This window comes from Leopardus geoffroyi, chromosome B2 (genome assembly GCF_018350155.1).
Source record: "Leopardus geoffroyi isolate Oge1 chromosome B2, O.geoffroyi_Oge1_pat1.0, whole genome shotgun sequence".
Lineage (NCBI taxonomy): Eukaryota > Metazoa > Chordata > Mammalia > Carnivora > Felidae > Leopardus > Leopardus geoffroyi.
This window is the reverse complement of record NC_059332.1, coordinates 28555508-28578077: the sequence shown is the minus strand read 5'-3', so window position 1 is coordinate 28578077 and position 22570 is coordinate 28555508. Positions and strand designations below refer to the sequence as shown.

The following is a 22570-nucleotide window of genomic DNA, read 5'->3' as shown; positions in this document are numbered from 1 at the left end:
CCAGTAGGTGCCAGGCACTGTTTTAGCGCTAAGCAAGACTGACAGAGTCCCTGCCTTCACACAGCTTATATTATACCACAGGAATCAAAGAATAAATAAACACATTAATATGTGTTGTCGGGTAGTGAAAAGTGATATGGAGGAGAAATAAACAGGGTAAGTGAAGCCGCACTTGGTGAGTTCTAGAAGAGCAGGGAGGAGGGTGTGGCTGGAATGGAGAGTGAAGAGAGACTGCCAGGAGGTGAAGTCAGAGTGGAAGGGGGAGCTAGTCCTGGTAATACACAGTAAGCACTGGGGCTTTGCTGTAGGTGGAATGAGGAGTCTGGGAGAGTTTTGAGGAGGCCTGACAGTTCCTGTCTTCATTGTGAAGCCATCACCTGGGCTGCACATGGAGGACTGGCTAACCCAGGAAGCAAAGAGTGGAAACAGAGCAACTATGAGGCCACTGCAGTGCCCAGGTGAGAAGTACAGTGCTAGTGGTGGGTAAACTCTGGATCTATTTTTAAGAAGAGTGGACAATATTTGCTCATAGATTATATTGGGGTGCAAGAGAGAAAAAGAAGACTAAAGAATGATTTCAAGAGTTTGGGCTGAGCTCTTGATAGAATGGGGATGTGTGAAAAATCAGGTTTTAAGCACACAAAGCTGGAAGCACTTGTCAGACCCTCAACTGGACTTGGCAAGTGGTTAGCTTCTGGCCTCACCAGCCTGAACCAGAAAGAAATCAAGGCTGTAGATGTAAAAACTTAGGAATGGGGCACACGGAGGTGGTATTTCAGGTACTCAGCTTGGACAGACTCACTGTGTACAGAAGATAACTGAGAGGGTCAGAGAAAAGAGGAGAAGCCACACAGAGTGGGAAGCCACAAAGCTGAGAACTAGGACAAGGCTTCCAGGAATACAGCAGAGGCAGCATTTCAAGAGGGAGTGAGTGTTGACTGTGTATTTGCTGCTGAGACATTGACACAGGGACTGGGAAATGAATGCTGGCTTTGGCAAGTGAAAGTTCGGTGGCATTAACAGCTGTTTTGGTGGGGACAATGAGACAAAAGTCTGAGTCAGAGTATGAGTAGAAGGGATGGTAAGGATAAGCAATTCAAGGGGTTTTGGCTATCAGAGAAGCAAAGAAATGGGGCAGTGGCTGGAGGGATGTGTGGGATCAAGGTAAGGATTTTCGAGGTCGGAGATATAGTGCCTGTTTGTATGCTGCTGAGAATTATGCAGTTTGTTCATGCATGGAAGACAGAAAGGGAACAAATGCTCCACTGATGTCCTTGAAGAGGCAGTGGGCGGGGTGGGGGGGAGGGGTGGAAGAGGCTGGAGGTGGTGGCGGCAGGCACAGGCACTCCTCCACTGTAATGAGGGATACATGACTGTTTCCACAAGCCACTCCCCACTTCTTCATTACTCATAGAACCCAGATTTTGTCCACCACCTGTGAGAGGCTATATCATTCAGGAGAGGTTGAGTCTCCCCTAGGCCCCTCAAGTGAACATTGTTTGGTGTAAGCCAGTTGCAGAGATCTGTCTTCTTCCCAAGACATATCCTTAATGCAGGCAAATACAGTTCTGAGAAGGCCTCACTTGAATGAAGGCATATGAGACAAAAATATTCCCTTCTTTTGCCTGCCTTACGTTTGGCATCTCGAGGGACCAGTTTAATTAGAAAAGCTATGCATTGCTAATGGCAGTAGCCTGGGTCCATGAAACTAACGCTGGGTCAACCCTAGAGCTGCCACCTCCAGGCTTCTCACTAAGTTAAATAATAAATGCCATTGCTCTTTCCAACACATCATACAGTATCTACAGTATCTGGGTTTTTATTTACTTTTGGCAAACAAGCAAAGAAGATCCGTGCTAGTTCCATAGTTATTGGTAGTTCTGGAGTAATCAGCCCCACAAGAGTGTGAATGAGACCAAAAATTCAGACACACACTCGTGACATGAACTGTAGGCACAGGGCATCCTGGAACTACAGGACCAGAATGTGTCCTTGGTACAGAGGCTTGCATGACACCTTTTGGGTACTTTCAGTAGGACTTTGGGAAAATAACTTAAATGATCTATGCTGCAGTTTCCTCAAATGTAAAGTGGATGTTATAATAGTACCTACCTTATAGAATTCTTGTGAGGATAAAATAAACTTACATGTGTTAAGCTGTTTAAACAGTGCCTGGTCTATACTAAGTGCTATGGTTTTAGCTATTAATTGGCCCTTTGCCTATGGCCATTTATTTCCTATTGTAAGAAATAATTAAAGACAAAAACAGCTAAAAATTATTGAACATGTATTATGTGCCAGGCACCACACAACGTGCTCTATTAGTTGTTATCTCATTAACCCAAACTGATTATTTATTCTCTGAGGACTGCTGTTAACCTTGAGCTACCCAAGAGTCTTTTTCTTTGGATCAGTCTCCCAAGAGGCTCCCAACATATTTCAGAAAGAAAAAAGTGTCACCTAGCTTAGCTTTGACAAATGTGCAAATGCTCCAGACAGGATCCCAGAGACTCTTGCTACAAGCCATTTGGACCCCTCATGGGGATCATCCAAGTTTCTTCTCTGCCCTGACATCCCTCCCTGAAGTGAAGGGAGTAGGACAAAGGACTCTAAAGGCAAAAGGGGGACAGAAGTGGGGCAACAATATCATCCATCAGATTGGGTGGGGAGTACCCCCTGTGGATGAACCTTTGAGTCCACCCACATTTCTCCTTGCTCCTCCATGTGGCCAGAGAGAATGACCCAGAGGGGCTTTCCCTTGTGTGACAAAGGAGGAGCCCCTTCCTTTGGACAAACAAGTTGTGCAAAGAAACACAGCAGGATGCCTTAGCCTGAGAAGGTAAAGGCCATACAAAGTCTTGGACAAATGCAAGGAGACCTGGAAGTGTTCCTTCCTGCTAGGGTGAATTGTCTGGTGTAGCATTCCTTGGCAAATTCTCTAAGACCTCGTCACTTCAGGTTCTCAACAAAGTTACATCCGATGTATGTACAGTTCAGATTTCCAATAAAAACTCCAAACACTTCTGTGGTCATGTCTCTGCTCAGAAACCTCCAAGTGCTTCTCGCAGTTCAGTGAATTAAGTCCAACCCCTCACAGGATTTTGAAATGACTGAAGCAGCATTTCTGGCAAAGGCTCAGACACACTGAAGGCTGCGTCCTGTACACAGAGCCCACAGGTTGAGACCTCACTCTGTGATGCTTACTATGTATGGCTTCAGAGCAAGGCAGCTCCCCTCAGGGCCAGCTAAGACAGCTGCTGCTGCTTCCATGAGGAGCTCAGTCTTACTGGCTCAGTGAGTGGGGAACAGTGATGAGTGCTGACCCTTCTTGCTTCTTAGGCCCTCATGTAATAATCCCATCACCAGTCCTCAAACCAAAGTTATTCTGGAAGGAGTCACTGGGGGCAGAGTACACTCTGAGCACTTCATAGATGTCTTAACTAATCATCACTCTAACAATATGAGGGTGGAATTACTCTACACAGTGTATAGACTAGGGCTGCTCAATAATATTTGATAAAGGTTATACAACTGGTGGGCAGTGGAAATGGAATTTGAGCTGAGGTTTGACCCCAAAGCTAGTGTATTTTTCTGCATCTATTGAAATGATTATACAGTTTTCCTTTTTTGTCTTTTCTTAAGATGAACGACATTTATTACTTTTCAAATGTTGAACCAGGCTTTCAGTTCTGGTCTAACTCCTCTTGGTCATATTTTATTCTTTTTATATATGGTTGACCCTTGAACAACATGGGTTTGTGCTGTGCATGTCCCCTTACATGTGATTTTTTTTTTAATTTTTTTTTTCAACGTTTATTTATTTTTGGGACAGAGAGAGACAGAGCATGAACGGGGGAGGGGCAGAGAGAGAGGGAGACACAGAATCGGAAACAGGCTCCAGGCTCTGAGCCAACAGCCCAGAGCCCGACGCGGGGCTCGAACTCACGGACCGCGAGATCGTGACCTGGCTGAAGTCAGACGCTTAACCGACTGCGCCACCCAGGCGCCCCTCATGTGATTTTTTTTTAATAAATACAATATGCTGTAAATGCATTTTCTTTCCCTTATGATTTTCTTTAAAACATTTTCCTTTCTCTAGCTTACTTTATTGTAAGAATACAGTATATAATACATATACAAAATACGTGCTGATCGACTGTTATTAGTAGGTCTCTGGTCAATAGTAGACTATTAGTAACTACTTTTGGGGGGAGTCAAAGTTATATGTGGATTTTCAACTACACAAGGCTCTATGTCCCTAACCTCTGCATTATTCAAGCTGTATTGCTGGATTCAATTTGCCAATATTGTATTAAGAATTTTAGAGTCATTGTTCATGAAGGATATTGGTTAGCAGTTTTCTTCTCTTGTAATGTCTTTGTATGGTTTTGGTATTAGGGTAATATGGGTATCATAAAATGAATTGAGTGTTACGTGGATCCTGAGAAACTTAACAGGAACCCATGAGGGAGGGGGAGGAAAAAAAAGAGAGGTTAGAGTAGGAGAGAGCCAAAGCATAAGAGACTCTTTTTTTTTTTTCTTTTTAATTTTTTTTTCAACGTTTATTTATTTTTGGGACAGAGAGAGACAGAGCATGAACGGGGGAGGGGCAGAGAGAGAGGGAGACACAGAATCGGAAACAGGCTCCAGGCTCTGAGCCATCAGCCCAGAGCCCGACGCGGGGCTCGAACTCACGGACCGCAAGATCGTGACCTGGCTGAAGTCGACACTTAACCGACTGCGCCACCCAGGCGCCCCAAGAGACTCTTAAAAAATGAGAACTGAGGGCTGATGGGGAGTGGGAGGGAGGGGAGGGTGGGTGATGGGTATTGAAAAGGGCATCTTTTGGGATGAGCACTGGGTGTTGTATGGAAACCAATTTGACAATAAATTTCATATATTAAAAAAAAATAAAAAAAAAAAATAAAATGAATTTGGAAACGTTCCCTTCTATATTTTGAACAAGTTCTATATTCTAAAAGAACTTAATTATTCTTTAAGCGTTTTATAGAATTCACCAGTGAATTCACCTCTGAGCTTGGAGGTGTCTTTAGGTGGGAGGATTTTAAACTCTGAACTCAAATTATCTGATAGATACAGAATGATTTAGGTTATCTAATTCTTGAATGAACTTTGGTAGTTTGTCTTTCAATAAATTTGCCCATTTCATTCATGATATCAAATGTATTGGCATAAAACTGTTCATAAAGTCCCTTATTAGCCATTTAATGTCTATAGAATCTGGAGTAATAGCCCTACTTAGATCTCTGACATTGGTCATTTGTGTCTTCTTTTTCCTACACCATTCTGGTCATAAATTTATCAATTTTATTGACTTTTTTCAAAGAACTACATTTTGGTTTTGTTGATTTCTTCTATCTTTTTTTTTTGTTTTGTTTTCAATTTTACTCATTTCTGCTCTTATATTGATGATTTCCTTCCCCGTGTTTCCTTTAGACTTCATTTGCACTTCTTTTCTTATTTTCTTAAGGTGAAAGCTTAAAGTATGGATTTCAGACCTTTCTTGGTATTTTATTTATTCATTCATTCATTCATTCATTCATTTTTAGAGAGAGAAAGAGCATGAGTGGGGGAGAGAGGCAGAGAGAGAGAGAGATATCTTAAGCAGGCTCCACACTCAACACAGAGCCTGATGTGAGGCGTGATCCCATGACTCTGGGAACATGACTTGAGCCAAATTCAAGAGTCAGACTCTTAACTGAGCCACCCAGGCTCACCTGCTGTTTTCTCAGATAAGCATTTAATACTATTCATTTCCTTTTAAGCGCTGCTCTCAATGTGTCCCACAAATTTTGATGTATTGTATTTTCATTCACTTAAAAATATTTTCTAAGTTACGTGGCTATTTCTCTTTGAAACTATGGGATGTTTAGAAGTGTGTTTTTAATGTTTTATATTTTATATTGGTGAACGATCCATTTGCACTTGCAAAAAATGTGTATTCTGCTATTGTTTGGTGAAGAGTTTTAAAATGTCAATTATGTAAGTTTGTTGACAGTATTATTCAGGTCCTCTATATCTTTATCGATTTTATCTCTATTCTGTCAGTTATTACAAGTGTATTTATTACAGCTATAGACCCGTATATTTCTCCTCTTAGTTTTAACATTTCCGTTTTATATGAATCAAAGTTTTTATTAGGTACATACACATATAAAATTACTTTTTCTTCTTAATGAATTGATCTTTTGGGCATTAAATAATGCTCCCTGTTGGGGCACCTGGGTGGCTCAGTCGGTTGAGCGTCCAGCTTCGGCTCACAGTTTGTGGGTTTGAGCCCCGCATCAGGCTCTGTGCTGACGGCTTGCTCAGAGCCTGGAGCCTGCTTCAGATTTTGTGTCTCCTTCTCTCTCTGCCCCTCCCCTGCTCATGCTTTGTCTCATTCTGTTTCTCAAAAATAAATAAATGTAAAAAAAATTAAAAAAATAAGGCTTCCTGTTATCATTGGTAATAGTTGCTGTTCTAAAGTTTACTTTTTCTGATATTAATATTGTCATTGTAACTTAATTTTGAGTTTGTAGGTATACTTTCTTCCATTCTTTTACTTTTGGCTATCAATGTTTTTATATTTTACAGTGAGATTTTTGTACGGAGAATATAATTGGGCTTTTCTTCCTTCCTTCCTTCCTTCCTTCCTTCCTTCCTTCCTTCCTTCCTCTCTTCCATCTGTAATCTGTTTTTAACTAGGAATTTTGCATTTATTGTAATTATTGACGTAGTTGGATTTAAATTTATCAACTTGCCAATTATTATTTGTTTCACTTGTTCCTTGTTCATTTTTTTTTCTTTATTCCCTCTCTTCTTTCAATCAAATACTGGATTGACTATTTATTATTCTAGTAAAATAATCTCCACTGTTGTTAGTATGTTTAAAAAGTTCCTTGTTGGGGCGCCTGGATGGCTCAGTCAGTTAAGCGTCCGACTTCAGCTCAGGTCATGATCTCATGGTCCATGAGTTCAAGCCCCGCGTTGGGCTGTGTGCTGACAGCTCAGAGCCTGGAGCCTGTTTTGGGTTCTGTGTTTCCCTCTCTCTCTGACCCTCCCCTGTTCATGCTCTGTCTCTGTCTCAAAAATAAATAAACGTTAAAAAAAAATTTTTTTTTAAATAAAAAGTTCTTTGTTGGGGCGCCTGGGTGGCTCAGTCAGTTAAGTGTCCAACTTCAGCTCAGGTCATGATCTCACGGTTCGTGAGTTCAAGCCTCACATTGGGTCCTATGCTGACAGCTCAGGGCCTGGAGCCTGCTTCAGAGTCTGTATCTCCCTCTCTCTCTGCTCCTACCTCCCTCCACTTGTGCACGGTCTCTCTCTCTCTCTCTTAAAAATAAAATAAACATTCAAAAAAAAATAAACAAAAAGTTCTTTGCTAGTGGGTATTATAGGGTTTATATTAACATATTCAACTTCTCATGCTATACCTTCAAATAATTTACCACTTCCATATAGTGTATAAACTTAAATTATGGTTTTCTCCTTTCTTTTTTTTCTTTAAAAAAATTTTTTAATATAATTTATTGTCACATTGGCTACCATATGGTGTGTAAAGTGTGCTCTTGGTTTTTGGAGTAGATTCCCATGGTTCATTGCTTACATATAACACCCAGAGCTTATCCCAACAAGAGCCCTCTTCAATGCCCATCACCCATTGTCCCCTCTTCCCCACCCCCACATCCACCCTCAGTTTTTAAGAGTCCCTTATGGTTTGCCTCCCTCTCTCTCTGTAACTATTTTGTCCCCTTCCCATGCCCCGTGGTCATCTGTTAAGTTTCTCAAGATGCACATATGAGTGAAAACATATGATGTCTGTCCTTCTCTGACTGACTTATTTCACTCAGCATAGCACCCTCCAGTTCTATCCACGTTGTTGCAAATGACCAGATTTCATTTTTTCTCATTGCCAAGTAGTTTTCCATTGTATATATAAACCACATCTTTCATCCATTCATCAGTTGATGGACTTTTAGGCTTTTTCCATATTTTGGCTATTGTTGAAAGCACTGCTATAAACATTGGGGTACATGTGCCCCTATGCATCAGCACTCCTGTATCCTTTGGATAGATTCCTAGTAGTGCTATTGCTGGGTCATAGGGTAGATCTATTTTTAATTTTTTGAGGAAGCTCCACACTATTTTCCAGATTGGCTGCATCAGTTTGCATTCCCACCAGGAGTACAAGAGGGTTCCCATTTCTCCACATTCTCACCAGCATCTGTAGTTTCCTGAGTTGTTCATTTTAGCCACTCTGACCGGTGTGAGGTGGTATCTCAGTGTGGTTTTGATATATATTTCCTGATGCTGAGTGACATTGAGCATCTTTTCATGTGTCTGTTGGTCATCTGGATGTCTTCTTTGGAAAAGTGTCTATTCATGTCTTCTGACCATTTCTTCATTGGATTATTTGTTTTTCAGGTGTTGAGTTTGGTAAGTTCTTTTTTTTTTTAATATGAAATATATTGTCAGTTGGTTTCCATACAACACCCAGTGCTCATCCCAACAGGTGCCCTCCTCAATGCCCATCACCCACTTTCCCCTCCCTCCCACTCCCCATCAACCTTCAGCTTATTCTCAGTTTTAAGAGTCTCTAATGGTTTGCCTCCTTCCCTCTCTGTAACCTTTTCCCTCTTCCCCTCCCCCATGGTCTTCTGTTAAGTTTCTTAGGATCCACATAAGAGTGAGAACATATGGTATCTGTCTTTCTCTCTATGACTTATTTCACTTATAACACTCTCTGGTTCCATCCATGTTGCTGCAAAAGGCCATATTTCATTCTTTCCCATTGCCACGTAGTATTCCATTGTATATATAAACCACGACTTCTTTATCCATTCATCAGTTGATGGACATTTAGACTCTTTCCATACTTTGGCTATGGTTGAAAGTGCTGCTATAAACATTGGGGTAAGAGTACCCCTACACATCAGCACTCCTTTATCCCTTGGGTAAATTCCTAGCAGTGCTATTGCTGGGTCATAGGGTAGACCTAGTTTTAATTTTTTGAGGAAACTCCACGCTGTTGTCCAGAGTGGCTACACCAGTTTGCATTCCCACCAACAGTGCAAGAGTGTTCCTGTTTCTCCACATCCTCACCAGCATCTATAGTCTCCTCATTTGTTCATTTTAGTCACTCTGACTGGCATGAGGTGATATTTCAATGTGCTTTTGGTTTGTATTTCCCTGATGAGGAGCGACGTTGAGCATCTTTTCATGTGCTTGTTGGCCATGTGGATGTCTTCTTTAGAGAAGTGTCTATTCATGTCTTCTACCCATTTCTTCACTGGATTATTTGTTTTTCAGATGTGGAGTTTGGTAAGTTCTTTATAGATTTTTGATACTAGCCCTTTGTCTGATATGTCATTTGCAAATATATTTTCCCATTCTGTTGGTTGCCTTTTAGTTTTGTTGATTGTCTCCTTTGCAGTGCAGAAGCTTTTTATCTTCATGAGGTCCAATTTTTTTTTTTTTTTTTTTTTTTTGCTTTTAATTCCCTTGCCTTTGGGGATGTGTCGAGTAAGAGATTGCTACGGCTGAGGTCAGAGAGGTCTTTTCCTGCTTTCTCCTCTAAGGTTTTGATGGTTTCCTGTGTCACATTCAGGTCCTTTATCCATTTTGAGTTTATTTTTGTGAATGGTGTGAGAAAGTGGTCTAGTTTCAACCTTCTGCATGTTGCTGTCCAGTTCTCCCAGCACCATTTGTTAAAGAGGCTGTCTTTTTTCTATTGGATGTTCTTTCCTGCTTTGTCAAAGATGAGTTGACCATACGTTTGTGGGTCTAGTTCTGGGGTTTCTATTCTATTCCATTGGTCTATGTGTCTGTTTTTGTGCCAATACCATGCTGTCTTGATGATGACAGCTTTGTAGTAGAGGCTAAAGTCTGGGATTATGATGCCTCCCACTTTGGTCTTCTTCAATATTACTTTGGCTATTTGGGGTATTTTGTGGTTCCATACAAATTTTAGGATTGCTTGGTCTAGCTTCAATAAGAACGCCGGTGCAATTTTGATTGGGATTGCATTGAATGTGTAGATTGCTTTGGGTAGTATTGACATTTTAACAATATTTATTCTTCCAATCCATGAGCACAGAATGTTTTTCCATTTCTATCTTCTTCAGTTTCCTTCATAAGCTTTCTATAGTTTTCAGCATAGAGATCTGTTACATCTTTGGTTAGGTTTATTCCTAGGTATTTTATGCTTCTTGGTGCAATTGTGAATGGGATCAGTTTCTTTATTTGTCTTCCTGTTGCTTCATTATTAGTGTATAAGAATGCAACTGATTTCTGTACATTAATTTTGTATCCTGCAACTCTGCTAAATTCATGTATCAGTTCTAGCAGACTTTTGGTGGAGTCTATTGGATTTTCCATGTATAGTATCATGTCATCTGCAAAAAGTGAAAGCTTGACTTCATCTTTGCCAATTTTGATGCCTTTGATTTCCTTTTGTTGTCTGAATGCTGATGCTAGCACTTCAGCACTATGTTAAACAACAGCGGTGAGAGTGGACATCCCTGTCATGTTCCTGTTTTCAGGGGGAAAGCTCTCAGTTTTTCCCCATTGACAATAATATTAGCTGTGGGCTTTTCATAAATGGCTTTTATGATCTTTAAGTATGTTCCTTCTATCCTGACTTTCTCGAGGGTTTTTATTAAGAAAGGATGTTGAATGTTGTCAAATGCTTTTTCTGCATCTATTGACAGGATCATATTCTTTCTTTTATTAATGTGATGTATCACATTGATTGATTGCGAATATTGAACCAGCCCTGCAGCCCAGGAATAAATCCCACTTGATCATGGTGAATAATTCTTTTTATATGCTGTTGAATTTGATTTGCTAGTATCTTGGGAATTTTTACATCCATGTTCATCAGGGATATTGGCCTGTAATTCTCCTTTTTTGTGGGGTCTCTTTCTGGTTTGGGAATCAGGGTAATGCTTGCTTCGGAGAATGAGTCCAGAAGCTGTCCTTCCATTTCTATTTTTTGGAACAGCTTGAGAAGGTTAGGTACTACCTCTGCTTTAAATGTCTAGTAGAATTCCCCTGGGAAGCCATCTGGCCCAGGACTCTTATTTTTGGGGAGATTTTTGACAATTGATTCAATTTCTTCACTAGTTATGGATCTGTTCAAATTTTCTATTTCTTCCCATTTTTTGGTACTGTGTATGTGTATCTAGAAATATGCCCATTTCTTCCAGGTTGACCACTTTGTTGGCATATAATTTTTCATAGTATTCTGTAATAATTGTTTGTATTTCTGTGGTGTTGGTTGTGATCTTTCCTCTTTCATTTGTGATTTTGTCTATTTGGGTCCTCTCTCTTTTCTTTTTGAGAAGTCTGGCTAGTGGTTTATCAATTTTGTTTATTTTTTCAAAAAAACATCTCTTAGATTCATTGATCTGTTCTCCTGATCTATTTTGTTTATTTCTGCTTTAATATTTATTATTTATCTTCTGCTAGTTTTGGGGTTTCTTTGCTGTTCTGCTTCTAGTTTTTTTGGTGTGAGTTAGGTTTTGTATTTTGGATTTTTCATGTTTCTTTAGATAGGTCTGGATTGCAATGTATTTTCCTCTTATGACTGCCTTTGTCTCATCCCAAAAGTTTTGGACTGTTGAGCTTTCATTTTAAGTTTCTTCCATATATTTTTAAATTTTTCTTTAATTGCCTGGTTGACTCATTCATTCTTTAGTAGGATGTTCTTTAACCTCCATGCATTTGGAGGATTTCCAAACTTTTTCTTGTGGTTGATTTCAAGTTTCATAGTGCTGTAATCTAAAATATGCATGGTATTATCTCAATTCTTTCATATTTATTGAGGGCTGTTTTGTGACCCAGTATGTGATCTATCTTGGAGAACGTTCCATGTGTACTCGAGAAGAAAGTATATTGTGCTGCTTTGGGATGTAGAGTTCTAAATATATCTGTCACGTCCATCTGGTCCAATGTGCCATTCAGGGCCATTGTTTCTTTACTGATTCCCACTAGGTGATCTGTGCATTGTTGTAAGTGGAGTATTAAAGTCCCCTGCAATTACCATATTCTTAACAATAAGGTTGCTTATGTTTGTGATAATTGATTTATATATTTGGGTTCTCCCAAGTTGGAGGAATAAACATTTACCATTGTTAGCTCTTCTTGATGGATAGACCCTGTAATTATATAATGCCCTTGTTCATCTCTTGTTATGGCCTTTAGTTTAAAATCTAGTTTGTCTGAGGGGCGCCTGGGTGGCTTCGTTGGTTAAGCGTCTGACTTCAGCTCAGGACATGATCTCCTGGTCCGTGAGTTCGAGCCCCACCTCGGGCTCTGTGCTGACAGCTCAGAGCCTGGAGCCTGTTTCGGATTCTGTGTCTCCCTCTCTCTCTGCTCCTCCCCTGTTCATGCTCTGTTTCTGTCTCAAAAGTAAATAAACGTTAAAAAAATTTTTTTATATCTAGTTTGTCTGATATAATAATGGCTACTCCAGCTTTCTTTTGACTTCTAGTAGCATGATAGATGGCTTTTCATCCCCTCACTTTCAATCTGAAGGTGTCCTTGGGTCTAAAATGGGTCTTTTGTAGACAGCATATAGATGGGTTTTTTTAAATCCCCTGTGTCTTTTGACTGGGGCGTTTAGTCCATTTAAATTCATAGTTATTGAAAGAGATGGATTTAGTGTCATTGTATTATGTATAGGTTTAATGCTTGTGGTGATGTCTCTGGTCCTTTGTGGTCTTTGTAGCATTCCACTCATAGAGTTCCCCTTAGGATCTCTTGCAGGGCTGGTTTAGTGGTCATGAACTCCTTCAGTTTTTGTTTCCCAGGAAAATATTTTTCTCACCTTTTATACTTTTTAAAAATTTTTTTAATGTTTATTTTTGAGAGAGAGACATACAGAGTGCTAGTGGGGGAGGGTCAGAGAGAGACACAGAATCTTAAGCATGCCTCAAGCTCTGGGCTGTCAGAACAGAGCCCAATGCAGAGCTTGAACTCACAAACCCTGAGACCATAACACAAGCGGAAGTCAGACACTTAACCAAGTCACCCAGGTGGCCTCTCTCCTTTTATTCTGAATGAAAGCCTTGTTGGATAAAGGATTCCTGGCTGCATATTTTTCCTATTCAGCATATTGACTATTTCCTGCCACTTCTTTCTGGTCTGCCAGGTTTCAGTGGACAGGTTTGCTACTACCCTTAAGTCCCTACCCTTGTAAAGTCCTAGCTGCTTTCCGAATTCTCTATCTTTGTATTCTGTTAGTTTCACTATGATGTGCCATGGAGAAAACCTATCCTTGAATGTGAAAGGAATTCTCTGTGCCTCCTGGATTTGGATGTCAACTTCCTTCATCAGATTAATCAAGTTCTCAACAATAATTTTTTCAAATAAACCTTTTGTTCCTTTCTCACTTCTTATTCTGGAACTTCTATTGTGTAGATATTATTATATTTCATTGAATCACTTAGTTCTGTAATTCTCCCCTTGTGGTCTAGGATTTTATTATCTCTCTTTTTATCAGCTTCATCATTTTCCCATGATTTTAGCTTCTATTTCATTTATCTTCCCTTCTGCTTCCTCCATCCTCGCTTTCACTGCATCTAGTTTATTTTGTACCTCATTTACAACATTTCTTAATTCATTGTGACAATTTCTTAGTTTCTTGATCTCTGGAGCAGTAGATTCTCTGCTGTCTTCTATGCTTTTTTCAAGCCCATCTATTAATCTTATGACTATTATTCTAAATTCTTGATCAGATAAATTGTTTATATTTGTTTTGAGTAATTCTCTGTCATTTCTTCCTGGAATTCTTTTTGAAAATTCTTCCATTTCATCATTTTGGCCATTTTTCTGTCCTTTATGTATTTTAATATCTTGTTATGTGTCCTGCATCCATGTACACTACTATATTAAGAAGGGGTCATACACTGTCCACAGCCTGGCCCTTCAGGAAGTGTTTTTGGAATGTGTTGCATGCTCTCTGTTGTTGTGACTCTGCTCATCTCCCTACTGGTAGTGGGGCTTTGGAGCTTGCACCAGGTGTGTTTTGATTTGTTCACTGAAGTAATCCTGAAAAAAAAACTTAAAAGTGGGGTGGTTGTAGGAGAAGACTTATCTCTTGTGAAGAGAGAAATGACAGGGGTGGGAAAAAAGAAAAGAAAAAAAATTGACCAGGCATAGAATCAGAGAAACTATACAGCTTAATCCAGAAAGAGAAAAGGAGGGGTAAATAAAGGAGATACAGAAGAGGAGTAAAAGTAATAGATTAAAAATATCTATTTAAACAAACCAACAACCAGAATAGAGAAGGGAAGAAATAATAGGAAGAAATGGAAGAAAAAAAATATATAATAATTGACCAAGAATCAAATTAGAAAATGCAAAACCGTTGGACTGATGGTGCCCTAGAACTGGTGGCTGCACTGGTCTGGAAAAGGGGCCGTTTGGTTCAGTCAGTGTCAATCTTACTCTAGTAGATACACAGTTACTGTGCATAGAGGGGAATGGTTTGGTGTAGGCTGGTCCCATCTCCACTGTGGGCCTGCTCTCCCTTCCCTGAAGCCCTACCTTGTTGGTGATGGGGAGAAAAATGGCCACACCCCAGTATCTCCTCCCCAGACCAGGTGTCCCAGACCACTCTGTTCAGGCCATCCTCACGGTGCCACATGGACTTGAGTGGGATGGTTTGTCCCACTCTACAGTCTCTCATACCTTCCAGGTGGTTGGCTGGGATTCAAACCCTGATGTCTTAAAGGATCCCACTCCACATGCCTTAGTCATGGGGTAGGGCCACTCCACCCAACCAGCTGACAAAAGGCCTCTGGTTGGAGGGTGCCTGCATGGTCTTTTGTCCTTGGAGTCGCTATATACCTTCTTCCCACAACACTAAAGGGAGGGGACTGCTCTCTCTGCACCTCTGAACTAGCTACTGAACCTGGGGCTGCCCCCCCCACGCTATACCCCCCACAGGTGCATGTACAGTGAGGCAGACCCCAGTCCAAAGAAAGCCCTGCAACCCTCCATGATGATGCTGTCTGTTTTGTCTCTGCCAATTCACAATCACATACCCATAGCCCACTAAGTTGTCCCCATGGGCCCCTGGAGATGTTTCTGTCACTCTGTAGCCTGGATTCCTGGAATTCCAAGACTTCTGGCCTCAGTACTGCTGTATTTGAGGGATCAGGGAAGCTTGGGTGCCTTTATTCTCCACCATGTTGACTCCTCCCACCGGTATCTAGCTTTTTTTTTTTTTTTTTTTTTCTTTTTAACAAACAGACTTGGGCACCTGGGTGGATCACTTGTTTGAGCGTCCTATTCTTGATTTTGGCTTGGGTCATGATCTCATGTTTCACGGAAACAAGCCCTATGAAGGGCTCTGAGCTGACAGCACAGAGCCTGCTTGTTATTCTCTCTCCCTCTCTTTCTGCCCCTCCCAAGTCACACACTCTCTCTCTCAAAATAAATAAATAAACTTAAATAAAAACAAGCAGGTCAAAACACACATAGGATCAAGCTAATCTTGTTTATTTTTTCTGGACAAAATGACAAGATGGGGGAATTCATACCAAAAGAAAGAACAGGAAGAAGAAGTAATTGTCAGAGATTTAATCAATATAGATATAAGATATCTGAGCTAGAATTTAAAACAATTATAAGGATACTAGCTTGACTTGAAAAAAAGCATAGAAGACACTAGAGAATCCCTTACTGGATAGATAAAAGAATTAAACTCTAGTCAGGTCAAAATTAAAATGCTATAACTGAGATGCAAACCCAAATGGATGTCATAACAATGAGGATGGATGAAGCAGAGGAACAAATCAATGATATAGAAGATTAAATTATGGAAAATAATGCAGCTGAAAACAAGGCAGGAAGGTATGGGATTGCAAATGTAGATTCAGAGAACTTAGCAACCCATTAAAATTGAGTAACTTTCATATCATAGGAGTCCTAGGGATGAAGAGAGGAAAAAAGAGGCCAGAGGGTTTATTTCAGCAAATCATAGCTGAAAACTTTCCTGGGAAAGAACAATGACATCACAATCTAAGAAACACAAAGAATTCCCATTAAATGGCTTGGAATGACACACTGGACTGGTTGGATTTAGCAGGTATATTCAGAACATTTCATCCTAAAACAGTGGAATACACAGTCTTTTTGAGTGCAGATGGACCATTCTCCAGAATATATCCCATACTGTGTCACAAATCGGCACTCAACAAGTACAGAAAGATTGAAATCATACCATGCATGTATTCAGACCACAGTGCTATGAAACTTGAACTCAACCATAATAAATAATTTGAAAACACCACATATAAATGGTAGTTAAAGAACATCTTACTAAAGTTGAATGTAATAACCAGAAAATTTAAAAAGAAATTAAAAAGATATATGGAAGCAAATGAAAATGAAAACAGGGTAGTCCAAAACCTTGGGATACAGCAAAGGTGGTTTAGGAAGAAAGTATATTGCAAAACAGGCCTACCTCAAGAAGCAAGAAGAGTCTCAAATACACAACCTAACCTTATACCTAAAGGAGCTAGAAAAGGAACAGAAAATAAAGCTGAAAGCCAGAAGAAGGGAAAAAATAAAGATTAGAGCAGAAATAAATAATACAGAAACAAAAAAATCAATAGGACATATCAACAAAACTGAGAGCTGTTTCTCTGAAAGAATTAATAAAGTAGATAAACCCCTAGCCAGACTTATGAAAAAGGAAAGCTAAAGGACCCAAATAAATAAAATCATGAATGAAAAAGGAGAGATTACAACCAACCCCATAGAAATACAAACAATTATAAGAGAGTACTATGAAAAAGTATATGCCAACAAACTGGGAAATCTGTGAAAAATGAACAAATTCCTAGAAACTCACACACTACCAAAACTGACAGAAATGGGAAGAAATAGAAAATTTGAACAGACCTATAACCAGCAAAGAAATTGAATCAGTAATCAGAAATCTCCCAACAAATAAATCTTGGGCCAGATGGCTTCCAAGGGGAATTTTACCAGGAATTAAAAGAAGAGCTAATATCTATTCTTCTCAAAAGTTCTAAAAAAAAGAAATGGAAGGAAAACTTCCAAACTCATTCTATGAGGTCAGCATTACCTAGACTCCAAAACCAAAGACCCCACTAAAAAGGAGAATTAAGGAAAATATCCCTGATGAACCTGAATGCAAAAATTCTCAACAAGAGACCAGCACCAACAGTACATTAAAAGAATTAGGAACCACAATCGAGTGGGATTTATTCCTGGACTGCAAGCATAGTTCAATATTTGCAAATCAACCAATGTGATACACCACATTAATAAAAGAAAGGGTATGATCCTCTGGATAGATGCAGAAAAAGCATTTGACAAAATACAGGATCCATTCTTGTTTAAAAAAAAAAACTCAACAAAGTAGGGATAGGTAGAACATACCTCAACATCATAAAGGCCATATATGAAAGATCTACAGATAATATCAGCCTCAATGGGGAAAAACTGAGAGCTTTTCCTCTGTGGTAAGGAACAAGACACTGATGTTCACTCTCACCATTGCTATTTAACATAGTACTAGAAGTCTTGGCCTCAGAAGTCAGAAAACAAAAAGAAATAAAAGGCATCAAAATCAACAAAGAAGTCAAACATTAATTGTTTGCAGATTACATGATAATCTATATAGAAAACCTGAAAGACTTCACAAAAAAATTGCTAGAACTAATACATTCAGCAAAGTCGCAGGATATAAAAACAATGTACAGAAATCTGTTGCATTTCTATACACCAATAATGATGCAGCAGTAAAAAAAAAAAATCAAGAATCAATCCTATTTGCCACTCCACCAAAAACAATTAGATACATAAGGGTAAACCTAACCAAAGAGGTAAAGGACCTATACTCTGAAAACTATAGAACATTCATTAAAGAAATTGAAGAGGACACAAAGAAATGGAAAACATTCCATGTTTATGGATTGGAAGAACAAACATTGCTAAAATGTGTATACTACCCAAAGCAGTATACACACTTAATGCAATCCCCACCAAAATACTACCAGCATTTTTCACAGAACTAGAACAATCTTAAAATTTGTATGGAACCACAAAACACTGCAAATAGCCAATGTAATCCTGAAAGAGAAAATCAAAACTGGAGGCATGATGATTCCAGATTTCAAGCTATACTACAAAGCTGTAGTCATCAAGACAATATTGTACTGGCACAAAAAGAAACACACAAACCAGTGGAACAGAATAGAAAACCCAGAAATGAACCCACAACTATATGGTCAACTCATTTTTGACAAAGCAGGAAAGAATATCCAATAAAGACAGTCTTTTTAACAAGTGGTATTGGGAAACCTGGATGGTGACATACAAAGAATAACTGGACCGCTTTCTTACACCATACACAAAAATAAATTCAAAATGGATGAAAGACCTAAATGTGAGACAGGAAATCATAAAAATCCTAGTGGAGAACATAGGCAGCAACCTCTTTTACCTCAGCCATAACAACTTATTACTAGATCTTGCTGAAGCAAGGGAAATAAAAGCAAAAATTAAATATTGGCACTTCATCAAGGTAAGAACCTTCTGCGTGGTAAAGGAAATAACCAACAAAACTAAAAGGCAGCCTACGGAATGGGAGAATATTTTTGAAAACGACATAACAGATAAAGGGTTAGTATCCAAAATCTATAAAGAGCTTCTCAAACTCAACACTCAAAAAACAAATAGTTCATTTAAGAAATGTGCAGAAGAGGGGTGCCTGGGTGGCTCAGTCGGTTAAGTGGCTGATGTCAGCTCAGGTCATGATCTCAGTTTGTGAGTTTGAGCCCCGCGTCGGGCTCTGTGCTGACAGCTCAGAGCCTGGAATCTGCTTCAGATTCTGTGTTTCCCTCTCTCTGGCCCTCCCTCCCTCACACTCTGTCTGCCTGTCTCAAAATTAAATAAACATCAAAAAATAGTTAAAAAAAAGAAATGTGCAGAAGACATGAATAGGCACTTTTTTTAAAGAAGACACCCAGATGACTAAGAGACACATGAAAAGATGAACATCACTCATCATCTAAGAACTACAAATCAAAACTACAATGAGATACCACCTCACACCTGTCAGAATGGCTAAAATTAACAATACAAGAAACAACAGGTGTTGGTGAGGATGTGGAGAAAGGGGAACGTTCTTGCACCGTTGGTGGGAATGTAAACTGGTGCACCACTATGGAAAACAGTATGGAGTTTCTTCAAAAAGTTAAAAATAGAACTACCCTACAGTCCAGTAATTGCACTCCTAGGTATATACCCAAAGGATACAAAAATAAAGATTCGAAAGGGTATGTGCACCCAGATGTTTATAGCAGCATTATCAACAATAGCCAAACTATGGAGACAGCTCAAATGTCAACTGACTATAAATGGATAAAGAAGATGTGGTATATACACTGGAATATTAGTCAGCCATCAAAAATGAAATTTTGCCATTTTCAACAACATGGATGGCCCTGGAGTGTATTATGCTAAGCAAAATAAGTCAGTCAAAGAAAGACAAATACCATATGATTTCACTCATATGTGGTATGATAACATGTGGGGTGGTGGGAGAGGGAGGGAAACTAACCAGAAGAAATTTTTAATGATAGAGAAGACATTGAGGTTTGGTGGAGGGAGGTATGTGGAGGATGGGTTAATGGGTGATGGGTATTAAGGATAGCCCTTGTTATGCTGAGAACATATGGAAGTGATGAATCCCTGAATTCTACTCCTGAAACCAATATTGCACTGTATGATAACTAACTAGAATTTAAATAAAAATCTGAAAATAAAAATAAACAAATAAACAAACAATAAATATATAAATATATAAACAAAGTAATAGTCATAAAGATATTCAATGGACTTGAGAGGAGAGCAGAGGACCTCTGTACAACCTCAACAAACAGAAAACAAAAAGAACCAAAGATAAAGAATTCAATAACTGAAATTAAAAATTCACTAGAGGGAATAAATTGTAGACTAGAGAAAGAAGAATAAAGGAGCAGAGTAACAGAAAACAATCATGCTGTACAGGAGAGAGAAAAATTATAACAAATGAAAATATATTAAGGGAACTCAACACTACCATTAAGCATAAAAACATTCACTTTATAAGGGTCCCAGAAAGAACAGAGAAAGGGGGATGAAAGCTTCCCAAATCTGGAAGGGAAACAGAAATCCATATAAAGAGGCACAACCACAGGAGATCCAAACTAAGGCACACAGTAATATAAATTTCAAAAAGTAGCGATAAAAATGTTTAAGAGCAGCAAGAGAAGACAAGGGAAACCTTATAAGGCCATCAGCTGATTCTTTAGTGAAAGCTTCAGGCCAGAAGGGAGTGGCATAATATACTCAAAATGCTGAAAGACTCTATTCAGCAAGGGTATCATTCAGAATAGAAGGAGAGATAAGGAGTTTCCCAAACAAAAGTTGAAAGAAATCATGACCGTTAAGCTAAATCGGTCCTATAAGAATTGTTAAAGGAGACTCTTTGAGTGGAAAGATAAGACCATAAGTAGGAATAAGAAAAGTAAGAAGCATGAAACCAGTAAAATTAAGTATATAAAAACCACTTATGGGATTCACAAAATAAAAAAAAGGTAAAGTATGACACCATAAGCCTAAAATTTGGGGTTGGGGGAGTAAAGATTGGGTTCAAACTTAAGGAACCAACAACTTAATATAGACTGCTATATCCAGAAGATGTTATATACAAACCAATGTTAACCACAAATCAAAAATCCGCAATACATATACAAAAATAAAGAGAAAGGAAAACAATTATATCACTAAAGAAAGCCAACAAACCATGAGATGATAGCAAAAGAAGTATGGAAGAGAGATCTACAAAAATAGCTATAAAGCAAGTAACAAAATAGCAATAAGAACACACCTATCAATAATTACTTTGCAAATAAACTAAATACTTTAATTAAAAAAAATAAAGTGAAGGAATGGATTAAAAAAAGCAACACACATCTACATGCTACCTACAAGAGACTCATTTCAGACCTTAAGACACTTGCATATTGAAAATGAAAGGATGGGGGCGCCTGGGTGGCGCAGTGGTTAAGCGTCCGACTTCAGCCAGGTCACGATCTCGCGGTCCGTGAGTTCGAGCCCCGCGTCAGGCTCTGGGCTGATGGCTCAGAGCCTGGAGCCTGTTTCCGATTCTGTGTCTCCCTCTCTCTCTGCCCCTCCCCCGTTCATGCTCTGTCTCTCTCTGTCCCAAAAATAAATAAACGTTGAAAAAAAAAATTAAAAAAAAAAAAAAAAAGAAAATGAAAGGTTGGGAAAGAATTTATTATGTAAATGGAAGTGAAAAGAAAGCTGGGATAACAATGCTTATATTGAACAAAATTGACCTTACAGCAAAGACTATAACAAAAGACAAAGTAAAACACTATATAATTATAAAAGGAACAATCCAACAGAAAGACATAACAATTGTAAATATTGATGTATCCAACACAGGAGCCCCCAAATACAGAAAGCAGCTAATAATAAATATAAAGGAACTAATCAATAGTAATACAATAATAGTAGCAGGCCTTAACATCTTACTTACATCAGTGGATAGATGGCTTAAACAAAAAATCAATAATGAAATAGTGGCTTTGAATGACACACTGGGTAAGTTTGATCTAATAGATATATTCAGAATATTCCATCCTAAAATAGAAGAATACACATTCTTTTCAAGTGCATGGAACATTCTCTAGAATAGGTCATATGTTAGGCCACAACACAAGTCTCAAAGAATTTCAAAAAGATTAAAGTCATAGTTATGCATCTTTTCTGAGCACAATGCTATTAACTAGCAATCAACCACAAGAAAAAAGTCTGGAAAGAATGCAAACACATGGAGGTTAAATAACATGCTACTAAAGAAATACGGGTAAACCAAGAAATTAAAGATATTTAATTTAAAAATACATGCAAAAAAATAAAAGTGAAAACAAAAAGGTCTAAAATATTTGGGATGTAGTATAAGTTGTTATAACAGGGAAGTTTTTCACAATAGAGAATTAACATAAGAAACAAGAAAAATCTCAAATCACCAACCTAACCAAAGACAGCTAGAAGAAGAACAACAAACAAAACCCTAAACCAGTAGAGGGAAGGAAATAATGAAGATTAGAGCAGAAATAAAATAGAAACTAAAAAGAACAAAAATAAATAAATAAAAACCACAGATCAATGAAACCAGGAGCTGGTTCTTTGAAAAGATCAACAAAATTAATAGTCCTTTAGCCAGACCCATTCATAAAAAATTAAAAAAAAAAAACAGAGAGAGAAAGGACTCAAATAAAATCAGAAATGAAAGAGGAGATGAAACAACAAACACCACAAGAATACAAAGGATTATAAGAGAATATTATGAAAGATTATATGTCAACAAATTGACAACTTAGAAGAAATGGATAAATTCATAGAAACATATAACCTCCAAAAGTGAATGAGGAAGAAATAAAAAATTTGAACAAACTGATATCAGCAATGAAATTGAATCAGTAATCAACAAACTCCAAACAAGAAGTCCAAG

The 22570-nt window shown here is 38.6% G+C and overlaps 1 long non-coding RNA gene across 1 annotated transcript in view; it reads left to right on the top strand.

Annotated features, from left to right (window-relative positions):
• Positions 1 to 269: 269 nt before the first annotated feature.
• The window catches only part of LOC123608126, a 59495-nt gene continuing 37194 nt past the window's right edge, over positions 270 to 22570 (top strand). Inside the window, exon 1 of the long non-coding RNA XR_006717111.1 lies at positions 270 to 458. This is a non-coding gene — a long non-coding RNA (uncharacterized LOC123608126). The remainder of the gene's footprint in view (positions 459 to 22570) is intronic.